This window comes from Haemaphysalis longicornis, unplaced genomic scaffold, assembly GCF_048455015.1.
Source record: "Haemaphysalis longicornis isolate Haplotype H1 unplaced genomic scaffold, Haemaphysalis longicornis Haplotype H1 scaffold_7, whole genome shotgun sequence".
NCBI classification, from domain to species: domain Eukaryota; kingdom Metazoa; phylum Arthropoda; class Arachnida; order Ixodida; family Ixodidae; genus Haemaphysalis; species Haemaphysalis longicornis.
In genome coordinates, this window is record NW_027526422.1 from 105,839,631 (window position 1) to 105,854,684 (window position 15,054).

The 15,054-nt window shown below is 48.7% G+C and overlaps 1 long non-coding RNA gene and 1 pseudogene across 2 annotated transcripts in view; one reads left to right on the forward strand and one right to left on the reverse strand.

Moving 5' to 3' along the window:
- The window catches only part of LOC144146773 (uncharacterized), a 262,533-nt gene that overhangs the window by 128,306 nt on the left and 119,173 nt on the right, over window positions 1-15,054 (reverse strand). The window lies entirely within an intron of this gene.
- Window positions 1,479-2,553, forward strand: LOC144146769 (uncharacterized; annotated as a pseudogene).

Here is a 15,054-nt window from a genome sequence, read left to right on the forward strand (position 1 = left end):
AGATTTATTTGCACGAAATGTGTCCAATATACCCAGTATGATGCACTATCAATAAAGTGCTCGTGTGTACCAGTTTAGGTAAAACAAAAGAAAATGAGGACGATCAACCTTGCAGCAACAATTATAACTCTTTGGAGCAATGTCTTCGAAAGACGACAGTCTTCTCTTGCTTTCGCCACATAACAATCTCTAACTTCTTTCTCTCCCACTTCACATTTCTCTTCTTTCTCTTCGCTCCCCTTGTCCTAAATTCATAGAGGTATTCTAAATTACCTTAAATTTTCCCGCCTTCGCACTAAGCACGCGCCATATGCAGTTGCGACCATTAGATTTCTTATTCTTTCAATACACCCAACCACAATGTTTTTCTTTTAATGGTTCCTTTTATATTACATTTAATCAATGCCGTTAAAGCGCACCGTTTTTTTTTTTTTTTTGCTTGATGTCGCAAAAAACCATGGCAGATAATTTTAGCGAAGAGCACGCTGTTGCTCTTCGGTATTTACGTATGCTTTGGTTGAAATATGCATTATTTGTGCTTTCGTTGTGCTGAATAATATGGACAAGCATTAGCGTAGGCAGTAGTTTTCGCAATTTGGAAAGGCCTTGCCAATACATACTTCGTGTTCAATCGTTCCGTCACCTGTTTATTTTTATGACCGGGTTGCTAAATTAGCGCGCAGATGGACGGATTAAGTTGTCGCAATTAAGTAGCGAAGCAATATCGTCTTAAAAGAGTGCGCCGAAGTTCTGAGAATATCTACCTATGCGCAAGCATGCTTATGCCGCGCCTTGAAGTTCTTCTTTCCTAGACTTGTAATGTACATATACTCCGTTATAATGATTAAATGTTAAGTTCGCCAATAACGCATTTTTGCGTAGGGTGTCACATGGTAATGCTTTTTCACAATTTGTTTGTTCCTGTTTCGGTTTGCTTTTTGGGGGGAGAGGGCGGGGCGTTAATCGATCTTCGTGGGAGAGTTGCGTGCATAATTTGTATCTTATTTCATTCGTTTTATTATAACGATCAGGTTAAATTCGTCGAATAAGCATTTTTGTGCAGATGTAGGGGGCTACACAGTTACACTGTAGCTATTCGGGTTTAATTTGTTCTTTGAAGACTTCTTTTCGTAGTTTTGTCTTTGTCGTGTGAGGGTGGTATATCACAGTTCTATTTTTCATTTTGTTAGTTCTGATTTTATTCTTTATTTTATTCTGTATGTTTACGATTTTTGAAAAGCCCTTGACCTTCATTATTCCTACTACATTTGCTGTGCCAATTACGCATTCCTGTTTACCTGCAAGACATTACCCGGTTGATGCTGTGGAGTACTCCGTATCGAAAAAAAAGGGGGGAGGGGAGACCGGGATCAGCTTATGTTGCTGCAAAAAGGAAGTTAACCACTATTTCTGTATTAATTTATGTCGCCGTGAGTGAAATGCCTGCCAGAAATATCGCTTTCTTTTGCTATGGCTCTCTTTTGTGTAGTTTTTCGAATTTAGTGGACAATTTTATTGTAGCGTTAGCATTGGTGTAAGGCTAGTCAAATGTTCCAGGTTTTTTATGGAACGTGTATTTTTGTTGTGGTGCAGGCGTTCGCGGGCCAGCGAGCAAAGGCCCCACCCGCTGCCGTCCTCAGTTAATGAAATTACAATCCCCAACGAGTACGCGCTGAAGAACGACGGCAGTCAGTTTTTGGTGTACGACAGCAGCGCTAATTCTGCAAGGCGCATACTGATTTTTTGCAGCCCCCAAATGGGGGATGTACTGAAGACAAGCACCCAGTGGGTCGTCGATGGCACTTTTAAGGTTGCACCGGAAGTTTTTTTTCAGGTGTATACGGTCCACTGCTGTGTACATGGCTCTGTGCTGCCAGCTGCGTATATCCTTACGACACGGAAAACAGAGCGGACATACACGCAGGCTTTTGAGGCTCTGAACAGGCACTGTAACGGGCTGTGATCGCCCGACACAGTTCTGGCCGACTTTGAGCAGGCCGCCATAAACGCATTCGGGAGCGTTTTCCCGAGTTGTACTGTTAAGGGATGTTTCTTTCATCTGTCCCAAAGTGTGTATAGGCGCGTCCAGGAGGAGGGCCTCCAAGGATTGTATGTGAGCGATCCTGAGCTGAACCTGCAAGTGCGAATGATCTCAGCTACAGCAATTGCGCCCCCCACAGAAGTGGAACACGTGTTTGAGACTTTCTCAGGTTCGGTGCGTGGAGAGCTCCAGCCAGTAATGGACTATTTCGAGGACAATTTCATTGGGAGGCCAGCAGGCCGATGACGGCGCCAGCCTTGCTTTTCAGTCGAGCTCTGGAATCACCATGAAACGGCGCTCAGAGCGGGTTTCAAGACCAATAACGCCGCAGAGGCTTGGCACAGGGGGTTTCAAGCCCACGCGCAGTGTTGCCACCCAAACCTCTAGCGGTTTCTTGAGGTTTCTTACTTTTTCTTCCTCCATGCTGAGCGGACCGTCCCGACCCTCCGCTAGCGCGGCGGGGCGATGCAGGCGCCCTCTCACGCGCATGCGACGACTTTGCTTATTCTAAGATGGCGGCCTCCAACGACACCACGCCTGCGACGAGCCCCGCGGCTTTGCGCAAACCGCGAAAGCGGTTCTGCATCGATGAGGACCTCTGCTTGCTCCGAGAAGTGGCGACTGTGAACCCATTTGAAAACCCGGACGCGTGGGGCGACGTGGTAAAAAACGTGACACGCGCAGTGCAGCGCGAGCTGACCATTCGCAGTGTGAAAGAGCGAGTTGACTTGCTCGTCGGGTACTTCAGGCAGGAGGACAGCGCCAACTTGCCGACGACGGCTTCCGCGTGCAGGGGAAGCAAAAAACGAAGAACCAGCAGCGCGCCGATGCCTCGCCGGGCGGTGCAAATGCAAAGGGAGCGGCCGTCTTCACCATCCTCTTTCGGCCGCTGGCCCGCAAGGGAAGCCTCGCCGGGGTCAGCCGCTTCGAAATCGAACATGAGCTGGTTGACATCCCCCTAATAGGAGGCTACAGGGTGAACCACCGACTTAACACCGCGGCGGTGGACACCCAAAGTGAGCGCTCCCGCGAGGCACTCCTGGCTGTTCGCACCCTGTGTGGAATAGAGGTGCGCGCCCAAGTGGCCCAAAACACACGCAACGCCAGGGGTGTGCTCCGGGACATCGATCTCCCTGGCAGCGAAACGGAGATCATTTCGCTCATCGAGACACCAATAAACATCCTGCGGGCCACCCTACGAGGCAGCTCCATGTTTGTCACATTTGAGGGCCCACAGGCGCCTGACGCCGTCTACATCCGCGGCGTGCGAGTCCGCGTACAACATCTGGATCCCCGCCCTATCCAATGTGAAAGGTGTGGCTGCTTCAACCACCTAACATCAGCGTGCCGAAGCGGGCCACGATGCGGCAACTGCAGTGGCTCGCACTACACTCCCTCCTGCACAGAACACACACAGAAATGTGCGAACTGTGGGGGAAAACACCATTTCTCGTCCCCCAAGTGCAGGTTGTGGAGAAGGGAGCGGGCCATCGTAGCCCGAGCTGCCTCACAGAATCTGCCGCTCGGCGAGGCGCGACGCCAATATTTCGGCACACGCAATGTCCACCACGCCGAAGCCCCACAGCCGAACTCCCAAGCCGCCCCCTCCACGCGCAGCTACAGCCAGGCCGTGCAGGCACCGCGCCCAACCACCCGCCCACCCCTTCTGCCTACCCCCCCCCTGCGCCCCCCTCCTGCCAACCCCCACCGCCCGGCAGCCCCCCCTCCAAATGCCTTGGCCCAGCTCCTCTCCACGGCCGCCGACGCGCTGAACGCGGCGATCACAACGCTCCCACACGGCAACAACTACAGCAACTACTAACAACAACACCCCCGAGAGGCTGCCCCTGCCGCACATCCTTCAATGGAACTGCCGCTCCCTGCGGAAGAGGCACGATGACCTTCACCTGTTCCTGCAGCGAAATCAAGACATAGACATCATCTGCCTGCAGGAAGCAAACTGCCTCCCCAGCGAATGCAGGCTCCCTGGCTTCGTGGCCTATCATAACGCAACGGCCTGCTTAGAAGATGAATGCACCGTTAGCAAATGCCACGAAGCCACGCACAGGCCGGGCCGCTCCCGCGTGGTAATATACGTGCGGAGCGGCAGTGCGCACTCCGAGGTGGACTTGTCAACATTTGAGGTGAGTCCCCTGTACCGTTTGCGCTTTTTGTTTAATACAGTACGTCTGATAAATGATAGCGAATAGTTACGGCGCAGTCTGTTGCTTTCCTCCGTAGGTCTGGTACTGAGGAGCAGTACGGTGAGCGCGAGCAGCTGCTACAGGAGATTTCGGATCTCATGAAATGCACCGGCTACGTGCCAAGGACCCTGCCAAGGATAGCAAACGGCACTGGGTTACGCCGGCCTCTTCTGTCGTCGGCAGCAGCTCGACAGCGAGCGGCACGGCAATTTCGAGACAGCGTCATGGCAGAGATCGCCCCACTGCTAGCCCCGAATGACGGACACATGATTGGCAAGTGATGTGAAGTGGGCATACATTAACGAAGAATGGAAGCGCCCACTGTGTTTTGTATTCATAGATGCCGCGAAGGGTTCTCACCGGCCGCATATGTACTGGTGCCGTTAGGAGTAATTGAAACAAGTATTTGTGAATATCGCAAAATACTTGCCTTGCTGGCTTTATGACAGCCATTACCGGTTTACAGGACGCTTCCTCCATTAGGGAGAATTCATTTAAATGCACACCAATGTAGCCAGGCAGTTTTCGGAAGAAATTCCTGTAAATTTACGTTGCCGTGGTCCAATCACTTTTGACAGCCCCTGTACCTGTAATGTGGCGATTTGCGGTATGGAATATTTCAAGCCGGACACCGTGTTTACTCACACAGGAAGATAAAAACTATTGCATTCCTTTGTAATATCCCTGCAATTCTGTGTGTTCATTACATGGTGAACCCTGTTGTTTTGTTTCATACAAGCTGGGGTGTCTGACGAGTGATACTGGTTGCACGATGTGATTTAAAAATGTGCTGCATCTTGTACGCAGCAGATAAATTCCTTCACATCGGCACTAGCTCAAAAAAAAGCCTGTAGAACAATTGGAGCATACGAAAGGATTTTGCACTACTGAATTTCATCTTCTGAAGATCCTTTTAAAGTAATTTTCACAATGTTATCCATGTACCGTATTTTTGTGTGTGCAGATGAACCATCTCCATCACAATTGCTGTTGTCCATGTATGACGGCGAGGTAACGCAGTCATCAGCAGCTGAATTGAATGAGCGTGCGAGACAGAGCCCGACTGAAGATGGCCGCTTCACAAGCAGGCCGGTTCAAGACGTGCCAGCCACTGCGTCCCGTATGCATAAAGTAAACTCAAAGCAAAATATGGGTACGGAACAAATACACCTAAGAAGCAGGCAAAATCTTACTACTGTGCTTATTTATGTTTATGAATAAGGTAGTATACATGTTTATTTTGCTTGCCCACAAAAATTTGCTAGGTTGCAACATAAAGGGAAGCACTGCAGAACATATCTAATAGAAAACAAAAAAAAACAATAAAAGAAACCCTTGTGGGCGATCATTAACTGCAATGAATGATTTCTTCTGCCCTTGTAGCACTGGGCCCACCACAAGCAGAGCCTGCTGAAGATAGTGATGCAGACGAGCAAGCACCAGGACCCCCAGTTCACGTGCGGAGAAGACAGAGACCTGGTCAAGTTGCTGCTCCAACCGGTATTATGAATCAGTCCTGCACGATTTCTCACTGTAATTAGGGGCTTGGCGTTCGTCATCTTTTTTTTCTTCTCATTTTTTGTCCCTAACCGTTACTCCTATCGTCCTTCTTTCCATTGCCTCTTGAACAGACACGCTTGCTGTTACCATTCTTTTCAGTGATAAATGTAGTGTCATTTTTATTTCCTTTGTTATTAGTTTTGCTAGTCGCTTGCCTTGTGCACCCCACCACAAGTAACAGTGACAGATTTCTTTTCCTTGGCTGGGATCAGCACTGACAACCTGTCCAAGGTAGTTATATCCGTGTACTCGTTCTAGCATTTGGTTATCTGTGCCGAAGAGGGTGCTTCCAGCATGTTTATTTGGCATCCCTTTAGGTTTACTCGCATGTATCTTTAACCATATGGCTATACGGTCCTGAAGTGCAGGCTTTTTCCAGTCTCGGTAAACAAAACTATGCCATCCGCAACAAGACTGTGCGTCTGCAGCATTCATTACAGAAGAAATCGATGAAGCATTTCTGTCCGGTGTAACAAAATGCTGATGTTGGTGTAAATTAGTTGAAAGTATTCCCAAAGTCAATTCGAAATAAACATGATTTATTTGTGTTTCTCGCACGAATCAGAGCCCTCCAGGCAATGGGTCTGCAGTTGCTTACGGCGAGGGAAGAGAACGAGTTTAATCTTCGCCAGAACGAGCTGGAGCTACAGAAGAGGAAGCTGGAACATGATGAAAAGCGCCTGGCTTTAGAAGAGAGAAAGCTGGCACTGGAGGAAGGGAGGCTGCTGCTTCACGAACAGCAGAACAAGGAAAATGCACAAATGATGAGTAGCATAAGATCTATGCTGGAAGAGCAAGGGAAACAAATCTCCAGCCTTCTGAAATAAAGTGCTTCCACTGACTTGCAAAACAAAACTTACGAGTGTTAAATAGATGCGGACGAAGTGTACAAAATTTGGCGTGTTTAGCACTGCACTTGACTTTTTTTTCAGTGATGAACCAACCGTCACGGCGACGTGTTTTGACTTCACTGAGCTGCGCTGAGGGCATCGCCTCAGTTTTGTGGTCGCAAATAATCCTCCAGCTGTGGGGGCTAAACTCCAAAATACTGCGACACATGCGATCCATACATGCTGGTGTGGCAGTTGGCTAATATAGCCGCAACTTTGTACATGCGGGCAACCTTCTGTCAACGCAGCTTCTGATTTTTGCGGAAGTCAAGGAAGGCAAACAAGCCCGCAATCTTGCCGAAACCCCATTCGACAGCCTGCCTAACGGTACTCGTCCGCTTATTAAATGCATACTGTGAGGCGGTTATGTTAGTTGTGCCGTGTGGTTTCAGGAGCAGGGGTTGTAACGGGTAAGCAGGATCGCCGTACAGGCAGAAGTTGTTGCTATTCCGACCGTGTTTCCCAACGTTCCTGCGTACCTTTCAAAGAAACTTCCATGAATCACAATAAAAACTAGCACCGACCAAGAATGTTTAAAATCCAAAAAAGACGTTTCGGCTCCCGTACAGGTGCCTTGTTCACAATCTGTGAACAAGGCACCCGTAGATTGTGAACAAGGCACCCGTAGATTGTAAACATTCTTAGTCGGTGCCAGTTTTTATTGTCATGCGTTTTTCTGACCAGACGGGTTTCCATCCGACCCTCGATTTCATAAACTTCCATGCAAGCGAAAAACGAAAATGTCGACTGGCAATATTCCCTGTAAGAGAAGAACTTGTGACGACGGCACTTGTGACGACCAGGATGGAGAAACTGACGATCACCACTGCAACGCAGCGACAGCTTCGACGAGTTGGATAATATGAGGGACCTTCGAAGCAAGTACTGGACTAAGCACAGTGTTCTGAATGCGCCTAGTGTTGTGGCGTTTTCAGTTTGTACTTAGCGTAGCGAGGTGCTCTCTTTCCAAAAGTTGCTTATGTGCACAGCAGTTACTGAAGGCAACGTACACTGCACAGCGCACGTTCAGGGGTCACTGGTGAAAACAGTTGACTGTAAGGACATTGGCGAGGTTAAAAACCTCCTCTTGGAAATGGACAAAATGATTCCTTGCGACAGATTTGAGATGGTGCCGCGCGAGAGCAAGGTTCAAATGAAGACGCAGCATAAAGTTTATGCTGGCAAGTTGCACCACTTGAAATGTTGCGGAATTGCGCAAAGTGAAAATCGTTGCTTACAATGCAAGTACCTACGTAAGTTGCTGTTGAACCAGGCATCCTACAGACGTAAGAGGACGAAACAGGCTCGTATCGACTTGTCCCACAAGTTGATCCGAAAGAATGCTCAACTGCGACGGCAAAGGCGCAACATCGCCAATATGAGTGAGTGCATCGATAAAATGAAGCAAGACAATGAGGCTATGTGCAGTGCCAAGTTCGAAGAAAGCCTGCAGGGCTTAGCCTGAAAGCAGCAGCTGCGGGTTCGGTCTTGCTTAAGGAAGGCCACTAACGGGATGAAGTTTGACAAGGAGTGGATCCTTGAGTGCATACTCATGCACATGAAAAGCCCACGGCTGTACGAGCATATTCACGCTCATAAGCTAATGGTTGTCCCGAGCCCTTTGTGCCTGAAGTACATTCGAAGCTACAAGAGTGGCTTTGGTTTCAGTGAGAGGGTGCTTACGGCAGTAGCCGAAAAGACCAAGGAGATTGACCCTTACCACCAACACGGAGGCATTCTTGTGGACGAGATGAAATTGTCTTTAAATCTGGCAGTCAATAAGGGACTCATAGACGGATTTGTGGATCTCGGTGCTTACAGCACAGCTGAGCACGAAGGTGTCGCTTGCAACCATGGCCTTGTCGTCATGTTCCAGCCTCTAACGGGAAAATGGCAACAGATCCTGGGAGTCTTTGGAGCACGAGGCAACGTCAAAGCCAATGTGCTTTCCAAAATAATAGTGGACACCATGACTTGTGCCGAAAAATCTGGACTGTTCGTGGACTTCGTGACCTGTGATGGCACGTCCTGGAACCGCAGTATGACGAACATTTTTGGCATCAGCGGCAAGCTCAGCAAAACCGTCTGCAAAATCAAACATCCAGTGGACCCAAGTCGGGAGTTGCACTTTACTTCGGACTTCCCTCATCTTGTGAAGTGTGTACGCAACGGGATAGCCTCAAACGGAATCCTTACGCCAGACGGTAGAGCTGGAAGCGAGTTCGTCAGAAAGGCATGGAAATGTGATACTGCGAGCACAGTGACGCTCAGAGCAATGCCACGCGTGACAAAAAGCGTTTTCCAGCCAAATGGCTTCGAAAAAATGAGAGTGACTCTGGCGTTTAGATTCTTAGTGATGAGGTGCTGAGAAATCTCTACATTTACAAACATGATGTGGAGACCCTGTATGGCCCCGGTAGCACTAAGCCAACTACTTCAGTTGTGCTGATGAGGGACCTGATTGATGCCATGACATCGAGGTACTGCCGAAAAGGTTTGAGGCCAGATTATACACAAGTCTGCCACATCAAGAAGTTCTTGGCATTTCTGGACCACTGGGGAGCCACAGCCAAGGAGGGATTCCTCAGTGAAGTTACAGCCGAAGGCCTTCGTGTAACGCTGCACAGCACTCTCTCGCTCCTGGAGTATGTGACAAAGACACTCGGCTTCAAGAACTTGATGACCTCCCGATTATGCCAAGATGCATTAGAAAATCTTTTTTGCATTCTCAGGCAGATGTCAGGCAACAATGACCACCCGACACCAATGCAGTTTTTAATTCCCGTAAACTGCTTGAGCTTCTACGGCCTGGCGCGGTCTCCTTCTGGCGGCAACATCGCCCAAGGAGTCCTCAACAGCCTCCTTGATCCTCCTACCAGCATAGATGCTACAGACAAACAAAACAAGCTGGATGAGCTCTTGGATGTCGGGCACTTGAACGAAGTTCATGAGATGGTGAAAGCATGTGATGCTTTTCCGGATCACCGAGATATGGTCGAAGCAAGCAGTGACTCTCGCATACGTTAGTGGGTGGCCAGAAAAATGCTCAAGAAAACGAAGTGCAGTGAGTGCTCTCGGCTGTTACTTCAAGCGAGGGACTCTGATTTGCCAGAAGAAGCCTGCAGAGAATTTCAATTAATATTTGAAATTCTAGCCCTCGTTTGTCTCTGCTATCCAAATTTTTTTTTTGCCTCCTACCAGAGGTTCCGATATTCGCAACTATTATGCTCCAGTTGAAAAAGTATCAGTACTTTTAGTGTTAGTACGATGACAGAACTACGTTCGGTAGTTTAATCATCCAAAGTTGGCGCAGTAGTAGCAATAATCTTGTAAACCTTTTATACAGTCAGCAAGAAATGACCAAAATTCCCACTGCGAAGAAACAGGCGAGCGGCCGCGCGCGCAGCGCCTGGGTGCAGCTTTGGAGCCGCCTCGGAATAGGCAGCAGCGCCGCCGCATCGTCATGCATTGCTGTTAGTCCGCCGGCGCTCCGATGCTCACACCTCCCCATTCTAGCCACCGTAGCCAGGCCCTTCGCTCCGGCGCGCAGGGAGAATGGACGCTATACAACCGCATTGACACGATCCTACGACGCCACACCAAGAAGCATGCACTCCAAATTCTGGCATGCTATCGAAACCAACGGGAACCTATTTTGCTGCACATAACTGACGATGAAGCGCCCAGCATCAAGTACTCTGTTGTCGTAAAGCAAGACCTTACGATTACACTACACGTTGCAAAGACAGCGGTCAGGTGACTGGGGTGCAACCTGCTTGTCCCAGCGGTGGCAAACAGCAAACAGGTGGTGTTAGAGCTTCTTGATTGCGTCGAGCAGTACGACAGTGGCCTGAACGCCTCCTCTGAAGATTCAGACAATGATGCCCGGGCAGCGATAATTTCTCTTCTGGAAAAATTATCGCAACAAAAAGAAAAAGCACCAGTGATGAAGCTACTGATTGAACAAGTAAACCTACACTTTGTGAAAAAGGAACGAAAGCGCTATTCAGTAGACTTCATGGTGTTTTGCTGCCTCCTGTTTACTGTTTCGGCCCATGCATACAGATTCCTGCGTAGCCATGGAAGCCTCATGGAAGCCATGGAACACTCAACTGAACTCCCGACTACAGACGCTGGCTCTTTAGGCCGTATCACCGGAGCCTTTTAGACTTTCTTAGTGAAAACTTCCTGTTTACGTACATTTAAACACACTCGCCTCCACCGTTTTATGCTGAAGAGCAAACTTTCGCAATTAAAAAAAAAACTGAACTCAAGTAACCAGCCCACACACTACTTGGCACACACAGTACTACCTTTATATCTCTGCCCACTGGCATACCCTCCATGCTACTTAACCAATGTAACCAATGTAGCAGCCCTCTGTACCTCCATTTACGCTTTTACTTGTACTACTCCCCTTATCTACTTGTACCAGAGTAACATTATCCCGTTATCCCTCCTAAGTGATCTCATGCAAATCAAGCACCATTCTCGCTACTATTTCCACTTTTATTTTCCTACACTGTGCACTGTTACTCCTCATATTATAACAATCATGTATCCCCCCAATTTAATTATTACCCTCCTGCCTGCCGCCACCATGATTTGGAATTCGGTGTGCTCCCACCCAGTGTTATTGCCATCACCTTTGTTGTCTCCATGTATGCCTGTTCATTAGCTTTTTTTTGGGGGGGGGGGATTTTTGCTTTCTAGCTCTCTTCCGTCAACCCCATGTCTAACAACCCAGTGTACTCCTAGTATAATTAATCTTCTACCCGATGTCTGCAAGCCTTAGAACCCTGTCTAACCTTAGCTAATTCACCACCTTGACCGTAGAACCTAGTGTATCCTAGCTTAATTGACCGTGTATTCTGAATTCTGTTTATTAGCTATACCAACTCTGTGCTCTGCTCGCATTCATAGCGGCCCACAGGGACCGCCTGCTCGCCTTCATAGTGTTCTACACATTTCGCGCTCCGTTTGCCCTGGTTATCCGGTTTTGTTTTTCTGCCTGGCGCCCTTCCGGGGTCGTGGCGGTGTGCCTCGGGCGGGGTGTGGTGTGCTGCGTGCTTTCCCCTGGCTGCCGGGCTCGGCGCGCGTTGGGTGTGCCAGTTCCGCGCGGGTGGGGCGGGACGTCATGCGCTCCAACTCCCCTTCCATTTACAATCTTCAATCCCGCTCTTCTACAATTCACCATAAATACACTCCTTTTCCTCCATTCCTCCTCCTCCGCTTTTTTACTGTCCCCCTTCTCGCTTCCGTTCGGCCGGTTGAGGTGTCGGCGTAACGCCAGATAGTTAGACAGTTATTGGCCCCTATCTCCTCTTCCCCCCACCCCCAACAACCACTTCCTCCTCCTCCTCCTACATCACCACTACTCGTGTATGGCCATGTATAAGATAGTGAAGTTTTGCTCCTCTTTCCCGTCAACACCGAGGCAGCTCTTTCTGCCGGCTGCTTGTCCACCCCGCTACTACCACATGACGGAGGCGATGGAGGCCGGTCCTGGGACACCTTCGTCAATGTAACAACTGTTGCCAGTGGTGCGGATCCAACACTTGTCAATACGGCTTCTGACTTCGCAGAATTCACAGCGGTGAATGATGGTGAGTGTGGGACCTTTCTTCACTGAGTTTTACCAGACTTCCGAGGATCTGGTAGGGCGTATTACGGCCTTTGTCCCGTGGGTTATTCGCACAAGCCTATTTTGGTTCAGTGGGGAAGCGGTACGTTAGGCAGTCATGAATTTGAAAGCGATGACTAGTGGAAGGTAAACTCAGGAGGCACAATGTGGCCCAGAAGCCGCGCCTCTTTGAGTCCAACAAGATGGCGCATCCTAACTTTGCGACAGAACACGCCTCCTAGCTGGACCACGGACAATTGAAAAACTGTACTTTTTTTCAATTAGTCTACATTCACAACCCAGTGAGACCAAAAGCAACGCGTGTGGCGCCCTGTAAACGCCCTCTACGACACCCTTAACGCATCGAGCAGCTGCACTGCTGTCAATGTTTGGGGCACTATGTCCTGAGATGGGTTTGGCGTTGAGGGACTGCTGACATCGGCAAAGTATTGCAACATCCTTGATTATGTCGTGATCCCTTCACGTTGGACGGGCCTTTTCCTGACAAGGACTTCCTGTTCCAACAAGACCTGTCACCTGTCCAGACTGCAAAGATTGTTTAGAAGCTTCTGAACATGCGAGGGGTGTGTTGCCTCATGTGGGTCGCCAAAGGTTAACATCATTGAACCCATACAGGACAGAATGAATGTCAAGCTATGCAAAAGAGGATTACACAGTTCATCCGCTTATGAGCTATGGAGCGCTGTAGAAGAGAATGGATTTGCCTCCAAAATGAACCCAGTTGGGCACTACTGTTCCAAGTTTATGGCCAATGTCTCAGCTAGGACTACCATTTCGTCTAGGGGAAGTTAGCCTCAGTGCCCACTTTAACAATTAACTTGCGTCAGCAACATAACCAGGAGTGTTGACATATGAAGTGGTATTTTCATAGATTAGAAGCAGATATTTTTTCTCTACATGTCTTGATATTTGAAACGACGTATTTGCATAGTTCAAAAGCAGATATTTATCTCTACGTTTCTCTTTCAGAGTGGGGTTGGATAGGTCCCATTTCCCATATTGTGGATACTGGCCACTATGGAGGCAGTCTAAATTTAAATTGGCACCTAGTCCCTCAAGTTGCACAGTGCACATCATCGGCGCTTTACTGGCTGCTTGTCGAACATGCGCTTCTCTGTCATTTTGAAAACTGCCCTTTTGAAGAGTCTTCAACAAAGCCTACCTGCATGCGCGCATTTGTGCACGCAGGTGCCCATGTGGGCCTGTGGGTGGCAAGTCCCAAGCCACTGGAAAATGTGTGCTGTCGGGGGATTGCAAAGTTGGTTACCAAAGGCAACAATGGCTGCATCACTTGGCATGCATATTTTCCGAACCTGTACCTTAACTTAGCAGTTCTTGAGGCTGTGTACTGGGAGCTGGAGTCCCATGGCGTCCCCATGCCATGTGAGTGTCACAGGTAGGACAGCTAGCAAAGGTCCAAAGTGCTTTGTTATTAGATTCAATGAAAACTTTTGTTTTTTATTTATCCATGCATTTTATGTTCCCCAATCTAGAACAAGACTGGTCAAGACAAGAAGCACACTTAAGAACTCAAAAGAGAACTGAAAACCTACACAATCTGTACACAACCCAAGACTTGCAACAAATTTAGCAGCAGTGCTGTCTGCAAAGAACACATAAAGTTCATTAAGTGCAGCACAAACATATCAGCTTATGTCAACTCATTTATGTAAACCAACCTACACTTGCATATAACAAATTGTCAGTGCATTTTTAATAGATGCCTAGCAATTAGCCAGCAAGTGCGAAATATTGACTTTGATTCTGTTGTATTGTAAAGTGCATAACTAACTTCAAACACTTTCAGGAAGTACCGCTTCACTGCATACAAGCTCTTCACGCACTGGTGTTGGGGCAGGGTTGGAACAGCCAATCGTGTCATGCTACCAGCAAGTGTGGTGGGCTACATACGGCAGCACTTTCCCTCAGCGTCACATGTGGTCTTTGTTGGGGCAGGCACGGAACAGCCAATCGCGTCATGCTACCAGCATGTGTGGTGGGGCACATATGGCAGCACTTTCCCTCACCGTCAATGTGGTCTTCCAGTACCCAGTGCTGTAAGGCTCGAATGCCTAGGTAAAGCCTTTCTTTTTCAATATAAGCAGCTCCTGTGTGTACAACAGTGCACCCATTGTGCTGGTGTTAACAGGCACGGTAGCTCAGTAAATGGGAGGTCTTACGAACTGCTATTTCCTGGTTCTAGAAAATATAAGAAAAACCTAGCTTTATACAGCTCTGCTGTGAAAAGGTCCACAATGTACACAGCAGCAGAACCTTTATGGATCATCACGTGCTGAAAGCTTGCTGAACCTAGCTGAACACAGCTTCGTGGAAATTGTCAATGCACTACCACCAGTGTATGCAAGAGTTAGCTTCCCGGCAGAAATACAGTTGTATCAGGGTACAGCTCTCCCAACCCAAGCACCTTTACTACATTTCTTGAGAAGTGCGGGATAAAGCGCGGTGTGGGCGCCTGGTGCGGGCCCCTGCCCTGCTCCGTCCACGACCGATTCATCGTGCTCAAAAGCGCCGCCACTACCCTCTTTGGTTCCCGAATCACCTTGGAAAGCGCCATCAGCAGCAACATTATCTGCCACGTCAGCTACAAAACCGCCCCTGTTGCCCTGCGCGCACTGTGGGCTCGGTGGCTGTGCTTCAGCGCAGACCACTAATCCGTTGCATCTCGCCATGGAGGTTGGTGGAATGTATCATTCT